General features: G+C 37.5%; 1 pseudogene; it reads left to right on the top strand.

Moving 5' to 3' along the window:
* The first annotated feature begins 15,133 nt into the window (after nt 1–15,133).
* On the top strand, nt 15,134–15,246 carry LOC126027691 (uncharacterized; annotated as a pseudogene).
* The last annotated feature ends 618 nt before the right edge of the window (nt 15,247–15,864 follow it).

Below are 15,864 nucleotides of genomic sequence, written 5' to 3' on the forward strand. Positions count from 1 at the left end.
AACATACAGTGAGGTACTATTTCACACCACAGAGACTGGCACACATTACAAAAAACAAGAACCATCAGTGCTGGTGGAGATTTGGGGAGAAAGGAACTCTCATTCACTGCTGGTTGGAATACTGTCTAGTCCTTTTTTTTTTTTTAACTTCAAAATAAGATATGTGCAGTGTGCATAGGAACTTGTTCATAGTTTTTATTTTTTTTTAAAGAACTATAGTCTGCCCTCCAATGGTCAGAGGGATAGTGAACTAGCCCCTGTTTAAAATGTCCAGGCAAGGGGCCGGAGAGATAGCATAGTGGTAAATCACTTGCCTTGCATGCAGAAGGATGGTGGTTCGAATCCCGGCATCCCATATTGTCTCCCCAGTCTGCCAGGAGTGATTTCTGAGCAGAGAGCCAGGAGTAACCCCTGAGCGCTGCCGGGTGTGACCCCCCCCCCAAAAAAAAAAGTCCAGGCATATTATTATTATCCAGGTATACAGTGGCATAGCAGTAGCAATAAGACCAATTGGAAAAATAAAAAAAAAAAAAAAAAGAAAAAGGAAGCAGAAACAGAGCAATAAGCCAAAGGACTGGCTGGTGTTCTTTGCATTGCAGTAGGCTTGTATTTGGTCTCCAGCACTAAATTCAAATGCTCCGATCAGCACCTGAGTGACTCCCCATATGAGGAGCTAGAATTAACCATGGAACACAGTCAGTTATTGCTTAAAATATTTTAAAAATTGGGGCTGGAGGGGCCGGAGAGATAGCATGGAGGCAAGGCATTTGTCTTTCATGCAGAAGGACGGTGGTTCAAATCCTGGCAACCCATATGGTCCCCTGAGCCTGCTAGAAGCAATTTCTGAGCGTAGAGCCAGGAGGAATCCCTGAAAGCTGCTGGGTGTGACTCAAAAAAAAATTGGGGGGCTGGAGAAGTAGCACAGCAGCACAGCAGCAGGGCATTTGCCTTGCATGCAGCCAACCTGGGACAGACCTGGGTTTGATTCCCAGCATCCTATATGGTCCACTGAGCATGCCAGGAATGATTTCTGAGTGCAGAGCCAGGAGTAACCCCTGAGCATAGCCGATGTAACTCAAAATCAAAAAAAAAACAATTAAAAAGTTAAGAAATATTTTTAAACATCTAATCAATTTAAAACACATAGGAATGATTTCACAAATTATAATCGTCAGAGAAACTCTGATGACATTCTAAGATGTTTTCTTGAATCAAGGCAAAATGGTGAATATGTAAATAAAAGTTAATATTGGAATGGGACATCATTAGTGTATTGTTAAAATGTTATACATTAACATTGATATACTCTTTCTCCTTTTTATAGAGAAATTGTCAATATGAATTTTAATATGCTTATTTAATGCACATTAAACCAACATATATTTTTGATGTGCTTTCCAAAAATGTGAATGAATATAGACATTTGCAAATTAAACTAAGATTTTGCTAATAGATTCTAACTAGAATAAATTTTAACAAATGTGACTGAGACTGGTACAAGGTGGCTCTCAGGTCTATATCAACAAGTAATAATCTGTAAGATGATACCCAGGTATTAACCCAAAACAAAGGTGTTTCCCCATCTTCCTCTTTCCCTTAAAGCTCACCTTTGATGCGTAAAAGCCACCTGGATAGGTACTTTTGTCTCTCTTGATCTCCCTCCTCATGGTGAATTTTGTACTGGATTTAATAAAAAAAAAAAAAAAGAGCAGTTCAGGCTTTTGGCTCAGAGATACCACAGGTGAAACACAGACTAACTCCTTGGCTCTCTCCTGACTGGTTTGGTTTATTAACCCTTCGTGACTAACCAGCTGTTTTAGACCCATCTACGTGGGGGTTAAAAATACAGTGCGTGGGATGATTTCACAACATGGTGATTGATTTTTACAATAATCAAGATTAAAAAACTTATATAATACAGATAAATCAATAATTACACCTGTAAAAGTCACCCATAACCATTAGATGATCACATATATATTATATAAGAGACTAAGAACATATTTCATATATCAAGATACCTTTATTATAATGCTAGAGTGAAGCACTAGAGACTGGTGTGCACGAAACTCTTATCATTCATTAGCATTATGAAGCACAATACCTCAAGTTTATAAAATAATGCAAAAGAAAAAGAAAAAAAACTGTTAATCTAGTTTTACTAACTGTAAAATATTCTGATAATCACCCTTTGAATCAGAGAGGGTTTTTTGCCTTGAAGCAATTACTGCTGAACTTTTCTCTAGTTCTGAGTACTTGACTCTTTACCTATAAAACTTTTCCATGCATTGACATTATAGACCATTCTATGCCTAGCCAATGTTACTCTCTCTCTCTTCACAGTGATCTCCAGCTCATTTCTTACGTTAGTTTTCCAAGGATGGTCAAGACTCTACTACCTTTCTCATACACTGGAAATTATTTCTCTCCTTCTAGAAATTTTTACTTTTGTTGTAAAATTTTGATGGCAGTGCCCTATCTTCTTTACTGAGTTGTTTTCTATATGGCTAGTATTAGTAGTATCCAACAAATCATGTTTTTAATCATGGTTTTAAATAAATTTTAAAAAGATTAAAAAAGTAATACACTTTTTGAAAAGGAAAAATATAATATTATATATCAATGTTTACATTTTATTTTGGTTTTTGGGTCACACTCGCTCAGGGATTACTCCTGACTCTGCTTTAAACATTGCTCCTGGCAGGCTGGGGGACCATATGGGATGCTGGGATTCGAACCACTATCTGTCCTAGATCAGCTGCTTGCAAAGCAAACACCCTATCACTCTGCTATCTCTTCGGCCCCAAAGTTCACTTTTTACTAAACAAATCAATAAACTATTAGTTAAAATGATAAGAATCTTATTAAACCAGAAAACTTATTTAAAAAGAACTGTAACTCATCAAAAAGGTAAATAAAAAGTTAATAATAACCCAATAATTTGAAAAGACATTATTGTGATACTATTAATCAGTTCCAACTTAGCTAAATGAGTGTGTGACCTAATATATCTTAGTTTTGAAATCTTCTAGTAAGCTGCTCAGTTAACAGAAAACATCTTAAGGATGTCTACACAAACCACCTCCCAAGCAGAGTGGCTATATGTTTTTGTCTTGCAAATAGCCATGAGATCCCTTGGAACTAATTCTTAAGTCCAAATCTCATATCCTCCACTTGGGCAGATGAATGGCTCTCTAGACTCATTTCTTGTTCCAGGCATGCTTTATTCATCCCTAATTTGCTGATAAATTTCACTGAGGAATATCTCAAAATTACTCTCATTCCAAAAAGATAGAGAAACAATTAGGGCAAAAGTTATGAAGATTTGCTGCAGCATTTCTTGAATGGCAAGAACAGTACTATCATTCGGAACCTGGCCAGTTTTTGAAATGTGAAGAAATCTAAAGTTGTTTCTGTCTTTTAGACAATCTAGGAGAAATTTTCCTGGGCTTTCCAATGGCTGTAAGATCTCCCAGTTGTCCTTGTTCCTTTGAAAGGGACAGTCCCAAGAACAAGTGATAGTGGAGAAGAGTAGTCCAAAGGATCAATCCAGCAAGCTCCAGACAATTGTGATGAGCCCCTTTGCATTAGCAATCTTGTCTTGGAGAACGCTGAAGTATAACAGATTCCACATCTTTATTCAAATTTATACATCTGCGGGAACATTGTTTATTTGTGTGATTTCAGGGCTGCCCTATTTCTCAAGGTCTTTGCTGCTTTTTTGCGTACAACATCAATAAACACAAGCTCTATAGTTTGTAGTGTCTGCTGACACTAGTTTACATATTTGATTTTAGTATCAAGATAAATGTTAAATGATCTATTAGAGAACAAATATCAGTTAAGTGAGAATACAACTTGATGTTTCTTTTTTATGAGAATATTCTAAGCAAGACTTATAACACCTTTCTTTCCATGAAGTTAGTTGCTTACCTTTGTTCCCATCAAGGATGACTCTCTGGTAAAATGCTTATTTGGTTCTTTATGAATTTATTTGTTTTATTTCATTATATTGTATCTAAAACTTTTTTCTAAAACAAAGTCCTTCTAATGAAATTACACATGCTGAGGTTTTTTTTTTTTTTTTTTTGGTTTTGGTTTCCCCTTTTTGTCAAGATCAGAGCTATGGCATATATATTAGTCTTTTGTCTCTTGTCTCTCTTATCTGTTATTTAGTTGCATTCAACAGAAAAGCAGAAGAATGATGTTCCAGTACTGAAGACAGACTGCCTTGTTTTGCTTCAGACATACCTTCTATAACCTTAGGTAGTTAATTTAGCTCCATCACTACTCTAGATTTTATTTAACTTGACCATTTGTTGGATAAACTCTATATTTATGTATTTAATTAATTTGTTTGTTTATTGGTTTTGGGTCACATCCAGCTTTAATCATATTCTTGGCTCTGCATTTAGGTATCACTTCTGGCTGGCACAGGGGACCAAATGGAATGTCAGGGATCAAATTCAGTTGGCCAGGGTCAAAGCGGTACAATTTGCTGTATTCTGGCTACATAACTATAGTACATTTTAATAAATTGAAATATATTTTAAGCGACTTGCCTTTCTTTTTAAAATGTTTTTATTTAAGATATAAGTTATAAATTTCACTTTCTAAATTATGATTTAAAAATTCTTTTCTTTTATGAAAAATGATAATTGGTTCTGTAGAGGTATAGTATATCTATCTCTATCTCTACAGCTCTCCAAACCACAAAGTCAACAACATTATAAGCATAAATTCAGACCAGAACAACCAAATTAAAAAATGTGCTTGGTTAAGGAGACAATTTGTGGTGTAGGATGGAACAGGGGATATAACAGAGAGAACTTGACACTTAGAAAGACTGATGCTGAATATTCTGTGCCTGAAACTATGTTTATAAAAACTTTGTAAATCATGATGTCTAATAAAAATATAAGAAAAATAATAAGTAACAATTACGTTTAATAAATTTCCTTGGCAAAATAAATAGGGGCAATTTATTGATTTTATTAGTTTTTGAAATAACTAAATCTGAAAACCATTCTTGGTTTCTCTACTGTGGATATTTTTTTTGTTTTGTTTTGTTTGGTATTTTTTGGGCCATACCCACTTGATGCTCAGGGGTTACTCCTGGCTAAGCTCTTAGAAATTGCCCGTGCTTCGGGGGACCATATGGGACGCTGGAGGATCGAACTGCCGTCCTTCCTTGACTAGCGCTTGCAGACACCTTACCTCTAGCGCCACCTTACCGGCTAATATTTTCTTTTTTTTTTGGGGGGGGGGCCACACCCGGTGACGCTCAGGGGTTACTCCTGGCTATGCGCTCAGAAGTCGCTCCTGGCTTGGGGGACCATATGGGACGCCGGGGGATCGAACCGCGGTCCATCCAAGGCTAGCGCAGGCAAGGCAGGCACCTTACCTCTAGCGCCACCGCCCGGCCCCAAATGTCAATTAGGAATTAGGAAGAAAGGACTCACATCTTACTTATGTAAGCATCTTTCTACCAATTGCCAAGTAACATTGTCTAGCATTCCTTTGGAACATAGTTAGGAGAAAACACCGTCAGCAATGCCTTCAGTAATAGGCCTCCACTGGTACTTACAGTGGTGCTTGAGAGACCTCTAGGAATTGCACCAGATTTTTCTACATCTCCAATCTCTGCATGAGAAAAAAATGTGGTATACAGGTATTAATATTTCCTGGAATAATACAGTGTTTGAGTAGTGGTTCTTGAACAGTAATCAAGTATGTGCTCCCATGCTGTAATATTACAACCAACTATGTAAGGAAATGCAAAGATGAAGCCTATTTAAATGCAATTTTGTTTTTTTTTTAATTTGTTATTTTTTTAGGGGGACCCACACATGGAAGTGCTTAAGGCTTACTTCTGTCTCTCAGTTCAAGAATAATTTCTAGTAGTGCTCAGGGTGGTGGCAGAGATTGAACCGGTATCAACTGCATGCAGACCAAGCAACTTAACTCCTGTACTATCTTGCCAGACCTGATTTTTGATTTTTAAATACCTCAATCTGTGCTTATGTTAAAAAAAAAAGTAAACATATATGACATTATGTTTCTGGCACTATTTTAAGAATATTTAGCTCTATTAACTAATTCATTTCTTCAAATCTTCCCTCTGGCAAGTGCCATTCTTTTATTTTGGAGGCTGAAATCTTCATGGCACAGAGGTTATGTCACTTGCCAAAGATCCTTTATGCAGGGATGAAGGGAATTCAATGGGCTGAGCATGGAGATACATGTCTGATCACCAGCACCATAAAGGGTCCCCTGAGCAGTGAAGGAATAACCCAAAATACCAATACAGAAATTGCTCTGTGAAAACCTAGGTGTGGCTCTCAATCAGTACCCCACAAAAACAATATGAAAAATTTTTTAAAGTTTATTGAAGTCATTCGAGTGTAAGTTACATAAATTTCTTCTAAGTTATGAGAATCCAATTAGAAAAAAGGTCCTTGCTCTGCATGACCAATTGAAGTGGACCCTTGGCATCCCCTATGGTCCCCCATGCCAAAAGAGATGCCTGACCTCTCTCACCTCTAGCTAGGTGTGCCTCCAAATCCAAAGAAAAGATATAAGGGAAAATGTTGAAAGGGTCAGGACAGTGGGTTCAATTGCAATATATTGCTCATGGTTCACTCTGAACAGCATCAGGCACATTTTCCCAGTAAGGTACCCCCAAAAGAAGAAGTCAAAGACATTATAGAATCTATAAGTAACCAAAATATTGTAGGCTGTCTGTCTCTTGGAGTAGAGCTTTCCCAAGCTCCTGTATAATGATCCTAAAATTACTATTAAGACAGAATAACACAGGAATAAGGATCATGGCTAATTGGATTCTGCGCCATTGTTTTCCATGTTGGACTCCTCAGAAAGCTATCGATGGTACTTGCAGTAATTACGGGTACATTGAAAGGTCTTTGTTCTTGTACTAGTCTCTGCTTTCTTCGGCTTTGTTTCTCCCAAGTACAACTGGTGCAGGTATCTTCTTCCGAGCCACAGCATCCTCTTCTTCAGGTTTTTCTGCAGTCAACAGTGTTCGCAACTCCCTCTGCCTCCGGACAGCTCCGAACGTGTGGACTTGTCATGTTTCCAGTCTTGTTCCTGCCGCAAATAATCTAATTATATTATCATCATTATTATTATTATTATTAATTATTAGAGAGAGCTTGGTCCAGAGTCAAAGTTCTAAGGTTCTTGATTAAACCTTTGCAAAAACTGCAGAGGCTTCAGGATCCTGGAAAGTTCCCGCGGACGACCCAGGAGCGCGCGCGCGCGCACACACACACACACACACACACACACACACACACGTTGGTTTTTTGGTTTTTGGGTCACACCCGGCAGTGCTCAGGGATTACTCCTGGCTCTGCGCTCAGAAATTGATCCTGGCAGGCTCAGGAGACCATATGGGGTGCCGGGATTCGAACCAATGACCTTTTGCATGAAAGGCAAACACTTTACCTTCATGCTATCTCTCTGGCCCCATTTTATATTATTTCTAAAGAGCCAATTCTCTTTTGTGTGGTGAGTCCAATTGGCTAGAGGTTTCAGTTCTAGAGCCTGAAGATTCATCCTATAGGACATGAGTTGGCTTTAAGGGTGCTGTGGGAGTGTATTGCATGATGTTCTGGCAATCTTGTATGTGTCAAACATGTGTCCCTGATTCCTGAATTATTTGCCCAACCCTCCATTTGTTTTTTTGTGTGTAACACTAGCTTAATAGCATAAGAGTTTTACCTGAAGACAAAACAGATACCTAGAGGACATTGCCTTTTGTCCTTATCCTTAAAGGACGTCTGAAGTTATTTTCAGTGAGAAGCCTCATCCAAGTTATGCTCTCTTCTTCATTGGATTCCACCAGAGCATTTGAGTATTATATTAGTGTAATGTCTTGCTTCCCTTTATGCTACAAATTTCTCAGAATTAGAGACATCACTTTATTCTTCCATACCTAGAACCTCGCTCACATGTGACTTGTAGGACCCCCGCTTCATTCTTTCTGGTTAGCCATCACTGCAGTAGAGAGTATAGAAATAATGTTTGTCTTGCAATACAATTGCAATTCAGAAACTGAAACTTTCTGAGACTTTTAGAAATCTCTTCTTCTTCTTCTTCTTCTTCTTCTTCTTCTTCTTCTTCTTCTTCTTCTTCTTCTTCTTCTTCTTCTTCTTCTTCTTCTTCTTCTTCTTCTTCTTCTTTTCTTCTTCTTACTCCTCCTCCTCCTCCTCCTCCTTCTACTTCCTCCTCCTCCTCCTTCTTCTTCTACATCTTCTTCTTTTGGCTCTTGGGCTACACCTGGTGACACCCAGGGGTTACTCCTGGCTATGCGTTCTGAAATTGCCTCTGACTTGGGGTCCAAATGGAACACCAGGGATCGAACTCATGTCCATCCTAGACTAGCGCGTGTAAGGCAAATGCCCTACCACCTATGCCACTGCTCCTGTCTCTTGCTTGGTCTTCTAATATGCCAAACCTCCCAGTGAATAATTCAAAGATTTGCTTCTACTGAATTCAGTTGGAAGTTAAGGGAATAGGAGAAAAATTGGGAAGTCTTTGAACTTTACATAAAAGTTGACCACTTTCTATACATTTTTAGTTTTAGTACATTTTAGTAGCACAGTTTTAGTTATTCGATTGTATTTCAGAAGGGCAATGTAGGGTATTGTATCTCTCTACCATTCAATTTTAAAACTAATTTTATTGCACTTATTTAAAATAAACAGCTTTGTTGAGATATAATTCATGCCCAGAATACTCACCTATTTAAAGAGTAAAATTTGGGCAGAAACACAGAGTATTTGCCTTGAATTCACATAACACAGGCTTGGTTCCCAGCACTATATATGGTCAGTCCCTTGATAATTGCCAGGAGTAATACCTGAGACTACAGAATGTGGCTTCCTCCAAAAACATAAAATTCTGTCATCAGTATTATTTGAAGAGTTGTGCAGTTAACACTATCAATTCCATAACAATTTTTTAATCACCTTTCCCTAACAAATTTTGTACCCATTAATAGTTATTTTCTATCTCACTAGCCCTTCGCCTTAGCTATCACTAATTTTCTTTTTGTTTCTATAAATTTGTAAACCATAGTTCTTTTATGTAAGTGGGACCATACAGTATGCATCCTGTGATAGAATTCTTTCATTTGGCATTAAAAAATGGTTTTAAAGGAACCACTTTCTACAATTCTTGGAGCCAGACATTGCTGGGAATTAAACCCAGAGCCTTGTAGCTTCCTAAGTTAGATGTTTTAAAAAGCCATCTATGTTGTAGCATTTATTAATATTTCATTCCTTTTTTAATTCTGAATAATAATATCCCATTGTACACATATGTGGTCATTAGCCCCTTGGACATTTAGGTAGTTCACATTTATTGACTACTAGACACACTTGTGCAGCTGTAAACATTCCTGTTCAAATTTTTGTATGTTTTTTTTTGGGGGGGGGTTGGGTCACATTCGGCAACACTCAGGGGTTACTCCTGGCTCTATGCTCAGAAATTGCTCCTGGCAGGTGTGGAGAACCATATGGGATGCTGGGATTTGAACCACCATCCTTCTGCATGCAAGGCAAATGCTCCACCTCCATGCTATCTCTCCGGCCCCCAATTTTTGTTGTTTTAATTTATCTTTTTTTTTTTTTTTGGTTTTTGGGTAACATCCGGCAGCGTTTTTGAGTTACTCCTGGCTCTACACTCAGAAATCGCTCCTGGCAGGCACAGAGGACCATATGGGATGCCAGGATTTGAACCACTGTACTTCTGTGTGCAAGGCAAATGCCTTACCTCCATGCTATCTCTCTGGCCCCAGGTTTTAATTTATTTTGAATAAGTACCTGGGGGGCACACCCACCTGTGCTCGGGGGTTACTCCTGGCTCTGAGCTCAGAAATTGCTCCTGGCAGGCTTGGGGGACCATATGGGATGCTGGGAATTAAACCTAGGTTCGTCCCATGTTGTCTGCATGCAAGGCAAATGCCCTGCCACTGTGCTATTGCTCCAGCCCTCATTGTACATTTCTTTTTAGATATATTGATTTATGTCCTCTGTCCTCTTTTAAATAAGATGATAATAATAATAATTTTTATGATTTAATTCTAAGTACCATCTATATATTCCGAGTACACTTACTGGAACTCTGATTTGTAGATATTTTACCTCATACTTTTTTAAAACTTTATTTAAAAATTAAGATGCCTGGGGCCAGTGAGGTGGCGCTAGAGGTAAGGTGTCTGCCTTGCAAGCGCTAGCCAAGGAAGGACTGCGGTTCAATTCCCCGGCGTCCCATATGGTCCCCCCAACCAGGGGCAATTTCTGAGTGCTTATCCAGAAGTAACCCCTGAGCATCAAATGGGTGTGGCCCCAAAAAACAAAAAAATATTAAGACGCCTTGATTTACAAAGTTGTTCATAGTTGTTTTAGGTATGTTATGTCCAGCACCAGTTCAACCACTAATATCAACTACTTTTTTGGGGGGGGGGGGCGTCACACCCGGCAGCGCTCAGGGATTACACCTGGCTCTACGCTCAGAAATGGTTCCTGGCAGGCTCAGGGGACCATATGGGATGCCGGGATACGAACCACTGTCCTTCTGCATGCAAGGCAAATGCCATGCCCCGTGTTATCTCTCCAGCCCCCAATATCAACTATTTTGATGCTAACTTTGTCCCAAAATGAGACCTTTCATTTTGATGTTTAATAGAATTTTATTGTTTTTGCTGCCTTTGCTTCTTTATAAAGACTTCCATAATTTGGCCCTTACGTTTAGTGCTTTGATCCACTTTGAGTTAAATTTTCTGTATGATAAGAGGCAGATCCAATGTCATAATTTCTATATAGATACTCAGTTGTCCAGCAATTTTTTTAAACACGGCTTTTCTTGCATTTGGTGGTCCTAACACCCTTGTTGAAAATTAGCTAACTATAAATACAAGATTTTATTTCTGGATTTTGAATTCTGTCACATTGGTCTATATTTTTATGCCAACAAAATACTTATTTTAGTATTTTAGTTTTGCAATAAGTTTTAAACCAAAGAATTCAAATTTTTAAATTTAAATCCTTTACCTTTATTTTTCTATTTTAAGACTTTTCTTCATTTTATTCTGGGTCTTTTAGATTTTATATAAATTATGTAATCAACTTATAATTTCTGCTGAGATACTTTGTAAATTAACTGAGAAAGTATTGAAGAGTATGGTATCCATGGTATCAGATCCATGTAAATATTTCTGTTTCTTTAATTTCTTCCAGTGTTTCATAGAATCCAGAATAAAAGTTTTGTACTTCTTTTGATAAATTTATTTTCAAGAATTTTCTTCTTTTGATATTTAGTAGATAGATTTTTTCCTTAATTTTATATTTAATTGCTCATTGAAATCTATAGAATCCTAAATAATTTTTGTTTTGTTTTTAACTCCAACCTGGCAGTGCTTGAGATGGATGTGGAGTGAGGAACAATTCCATTGGTGAAGTCAGGGAGCCATGTAGTTCTGGGAATCAAACCTGTGACTCTTATATGCGGGCCATGAGATCCAACCCAAATGGTTTTTGTATTTTTATTTTGTATCCTGCAGCTTTGCTGGATTAATTAATCAGTTTTATAGTGGGTTCCATGAGATCTTTCATATACAGTTTCATAGTTTTACTCTTCATTCTAAGTTAATATATATATATATATCCCTTTTTATTTTATTTTCTCCTTCTAATCAGCACATGTAGAACCTCTAGTACAATGTTAAATAAAAACAATGAGAGTGGATGTCCTAAATATATTATCTAATGTGGGTTGGTCCTGGTTGCATTTTATCAAGCTTAATAAGTTCCCTTCTATTCTTGCCTTTTTGTTTTCTATGCTGGATTTTGTGAAATACTTTTTCTTCATCTATTGAGATGACTATGTGATTTGTACCCTTTATTTTGCTGATATAGTCTATTATGTTAGTTGAATTTTACATGTTAAAACAACCCTGTATTAAGGATAGTAAGGACTTTAATCCAATTTTGTATGTGCTCAACTCAGACTTTCATCTTGACAAAATGTATGTCAGTGCTGAATCTTGCCATGTTGTCATTATAAAAAATTTTTCCCTTTGATAAAATTTGTGATTTCTAATGACATCTATTTACTTTCACTGTGAAATTAATTAACCATTTCTGTTTCCTTATCTTTATAGGAGGGACCTTACAAAATTGTCTTTTCTAGAAAATATTTTCTAGATACTGCCCTTCATCTCATTTATATGAAAATCAGTGAACAGAATGTATATATTAAATCTAGATGAAACATGAAGAACATGAAATACTTAAACATAAAATGAATGTGTTTTAATAATGTACCTTTCAAACAGAACATGCCTTTACCAAGTTATATGTTGTTTTCCCTAGAGTTTTAGATTTTATGATTTTTTTTTTGTGGTTTTTGGGTCACACCCGGCAGTGCTCAGGGGTTATTCCTGGCTCCAAGCTCAGAAATTGCTCCTGGCAGGCACAGGGGACCATATGGGACGCCGGGGTTCGAACTGATGACCTCCTGCATGAAAGGCAAATGCCTTACCTCATGCTATCTCTCTGGCCCCACGATTTTATGATTTTTTTTTTTTTGTGGTTTTTGGGTCACACCCGGCAGTGCTCAGGGGTTATTTCTGGCTCCAGGCTCAGAAATTGCTCCTGGCAGGCACGGGGGACCATTTGGGGCGCCGGGATTCAAACCGATGACCTCCTGCATGAAAGGCAAATGCCTTACCTCCATGCTATCTCTCCGGCCCCAGATTTTATGATTTTTAAGGTATCTCTTTGACCAAATTTCTTTATTCTTGGCTTAAAATGAATCTCATTTCCCCCTAAAAGTTATAAGGTAATAGATTTATGACTCATGAGGCAAATCTGACCTAAGGATATGTTTTATTTGGTTCAGGGCATTGGAAATTTAAGACAAGAATGTGCTCTGTAGGCAGGCACTAACTCAGCCTTTCTATATCTTATATTTTGCACTTAAGATAGAACACTAATGACTTTGATTTTTATGCTTGTAGTAAACTACCTTGCTTTACTCAGTAAAGTTTACTGTCATGATGAAGTTATTGTCTATTGGTCACTTACCATTTATATTTTGAATCTATTGTTAGTATTTTTTATTTTTGGGTCCCACCTGGCAGCGCTCAGGGGTTACTCCTGGCTCCCCGCTCAGAAATCGCTCCTGGCAGGCTCGGGGAACCATATGGGATGCCGGGATTCGAACCAATGATCTTCTGCATGAAAGGCAAATGCCCTACCTCCATGCTATCTCTCCAGCCCCTATTGTTAGTATTTTATTTATATTGGTTTTGGGGTTTTACCTAGCAATGCTCAGGGATTACACCAGACTCTGTTCTCAGGAATTACTCCTGGTGGTACTTGGATTAACATAAGGGGTGACAGGAATTGAACCTGGGTTGACTGTGAGTAAGGCAAGGGCCTTAATGGCTGTTCTCTCTCTCCAGCCCTATTGTTAGTAATTTTTCTAAGTATCTTTGCCTTAAAAGTCAAAGAAATTTAAATAAATCCTGAAAGTCCTCCTTTTCTTCTCTCTAGTACTTCTCCCCTATTAACAGGAAGATATTGCACTAAATAGGGGTAAATTCTTCCAGCTCACTTTTATTTATTTATTTATTATTTATTTATTTATTTATTTATTTATTTATTTATTTATTTATTTTGTGTGGTTTTTGGGTCATACCCAGCAGCTCAGGGGTTACTCCTGGCTCTATGCTCAGAAATCACTCCTGGCAGGATCGGGGGACCATATGGGATGCCGGGAAGTCGAACCCACCATCCTTCTGCATGCAAGGCAAACGCTTTACCTCCATGCTCTCTCTTCGGCTCCACTTTTAGACTTTTATATACATACATACATATGAATTATTCACTTTTTGCATGAAGATGATGCTAGACAAATACAGCCCAATATATTGACAAAGAATATTCCTTGTAAAGAGGTGTAAAGGAGAACTTTATAGTTTTTAATAATTACTATTAATATTGCTGAACATGATTTATACACATTTTTGTATTTAACCTATCCAGCAAGGGTATGAAGCCAAAATGCTATAAATGAGAAGATTGGTAGACTGACTATGTAAGAATAGTAATTCTGTTTTAGTCAGAGATCATCCTGAGACAAAAACAATAGGAGAAATAATGATAGGAGAATAGAAGATAGGACCAATAAGAGAAATGAGAGCATAATATATTATATATTTTTGTGATGGCTGGGACTGGCTAAGTAAACATGAAATTAACAGGGCAGCTCTTCATAAAGGGATATAATAGATTGCAAGCTTGGAATTATGTTTTCTCCTCTTAGAGAACAGCATCTGTTCTATGTTTAAGAACTTTCAATTAATTGAATCCAGATTATCCATGATAATCTTCTTTACTCAGAATCAACTGATTAGGGTTTTAATTACATCTCAAAACTACTTTAACAGCAAAATCAAGATTAGTAATTGAGTAATTGAACACAGTAGCCCTGTATACTAAACATATCAAAAATATCATACATGCAAATGAGAACGTATATCTAGGGGCTGGGGATGTGGCTCAATAGGTAGAACTTGTGCCTCACATGTGTGAGGCCCTGAAATCCCTACATTGCTTGGGAAGCATGCATGAAAGTATAACCAAGATGATGCATGATTAAATGTGTGAGACACATGCTTAACATGAGTGAGACCCTGAGCTCCCTGCATTGTATACCCTTCTGAGTACTGCCAGGCCTAAATAAGATCTGTTAGGCTAGCGCTGCTAGATCAAGCATTGTTGGGAATAGACCTAAACATTGAGCACCAGTGGGTATAGCCCCAGAGGGTAGGGCATTTGACTTACATGCAGCTTATACCATTCCTGGCATCCCTGAGCACCAGGAGTAATTCCTGAATGTAGAGCCAGAGTAATCCCTGAGCATCTCTGGGTATGTCCCTTCTCCCCAGAAAAAAGTAGGTTAAGCAAAAACAAGTACCAATTCACAATGGTCTCAATAAAAAATTAAAAAAAAAAAACGAACAAGCACCAGATACAGTATATTTATAATCCATTGGTAATAAAACATTAATATTCCATATTTGTTAAGAATTCTTCAAAAGGTGCTCGCTTCGGCAGCACATATACCGGTACTAAAATTGGAACAATACTGAGAAGATTAGCATAGCCCCTGCGCAAGGATGACATGCAAATTCGTGAAGCATTTCATATTTTGACAATGGTAGTGAGTGGGAGAAAGGAAATGCCTGTCAGACAGGCAAGGGGTAGGGGAGTAAAGAGAATAGGGGAGATTGGTGGTGAAAATGTTTACACAGGTCGAAGGGGTTGTTCATTTTTTATAACTAAAATCCAACTACAAACAGTTTGTCCATCATGGTGCCTAAAATAAAGATATTAATTTAAATAAATATAATAAATGTGGCCATCTGAAAAAAAAGAATTCTTCAAAAAGTAAACAAAAAAACAAGAATCAGTTGATAGGAAAATGGGGAAAAGGATATTAATAAGCAATTTTATGCACAAATTACAGTAGCTTGATGAACAATTTAAGAAAATTATCAACTCTCTAATACTTAAGAAAATGGAATTCAAAACAGTAGTTATCTTTTCCTAATTAATTTTGGTAAGCGTTTAAAAAAAGACTGAGAAATACCAATTGTTGAAAAAATAGATAAGAATGAGCATTCTCCTCACAAGAAAAAAATTTTAAGAATATACACACAGGTACTAGACGGTTTGTACAGTTGGTAGGGTGCTTGCCTTGCATATGACCAATTAGGATTTGATCTGGTTCCTCATAGAGTGCTTCAGTCCTGCCAGGAGCAACCCATGA

The sequence above is a fragment of the Suncus etruscus genome, chromosome 1 (assembly GCF_024139225.1).
Source record: "Suncus etruscus isolate mSunEtr1 chromosome 1, mSunEtr1.pri.cur, whole genome shotgun sequence".
Classification (NCBI taxonomy): domain Eukaryota; kingdom Metazoa; phylum Chordata; class Mammalia; order Eulipotyphla; family Soricidae; genus Suncus; species Suncus etruscus.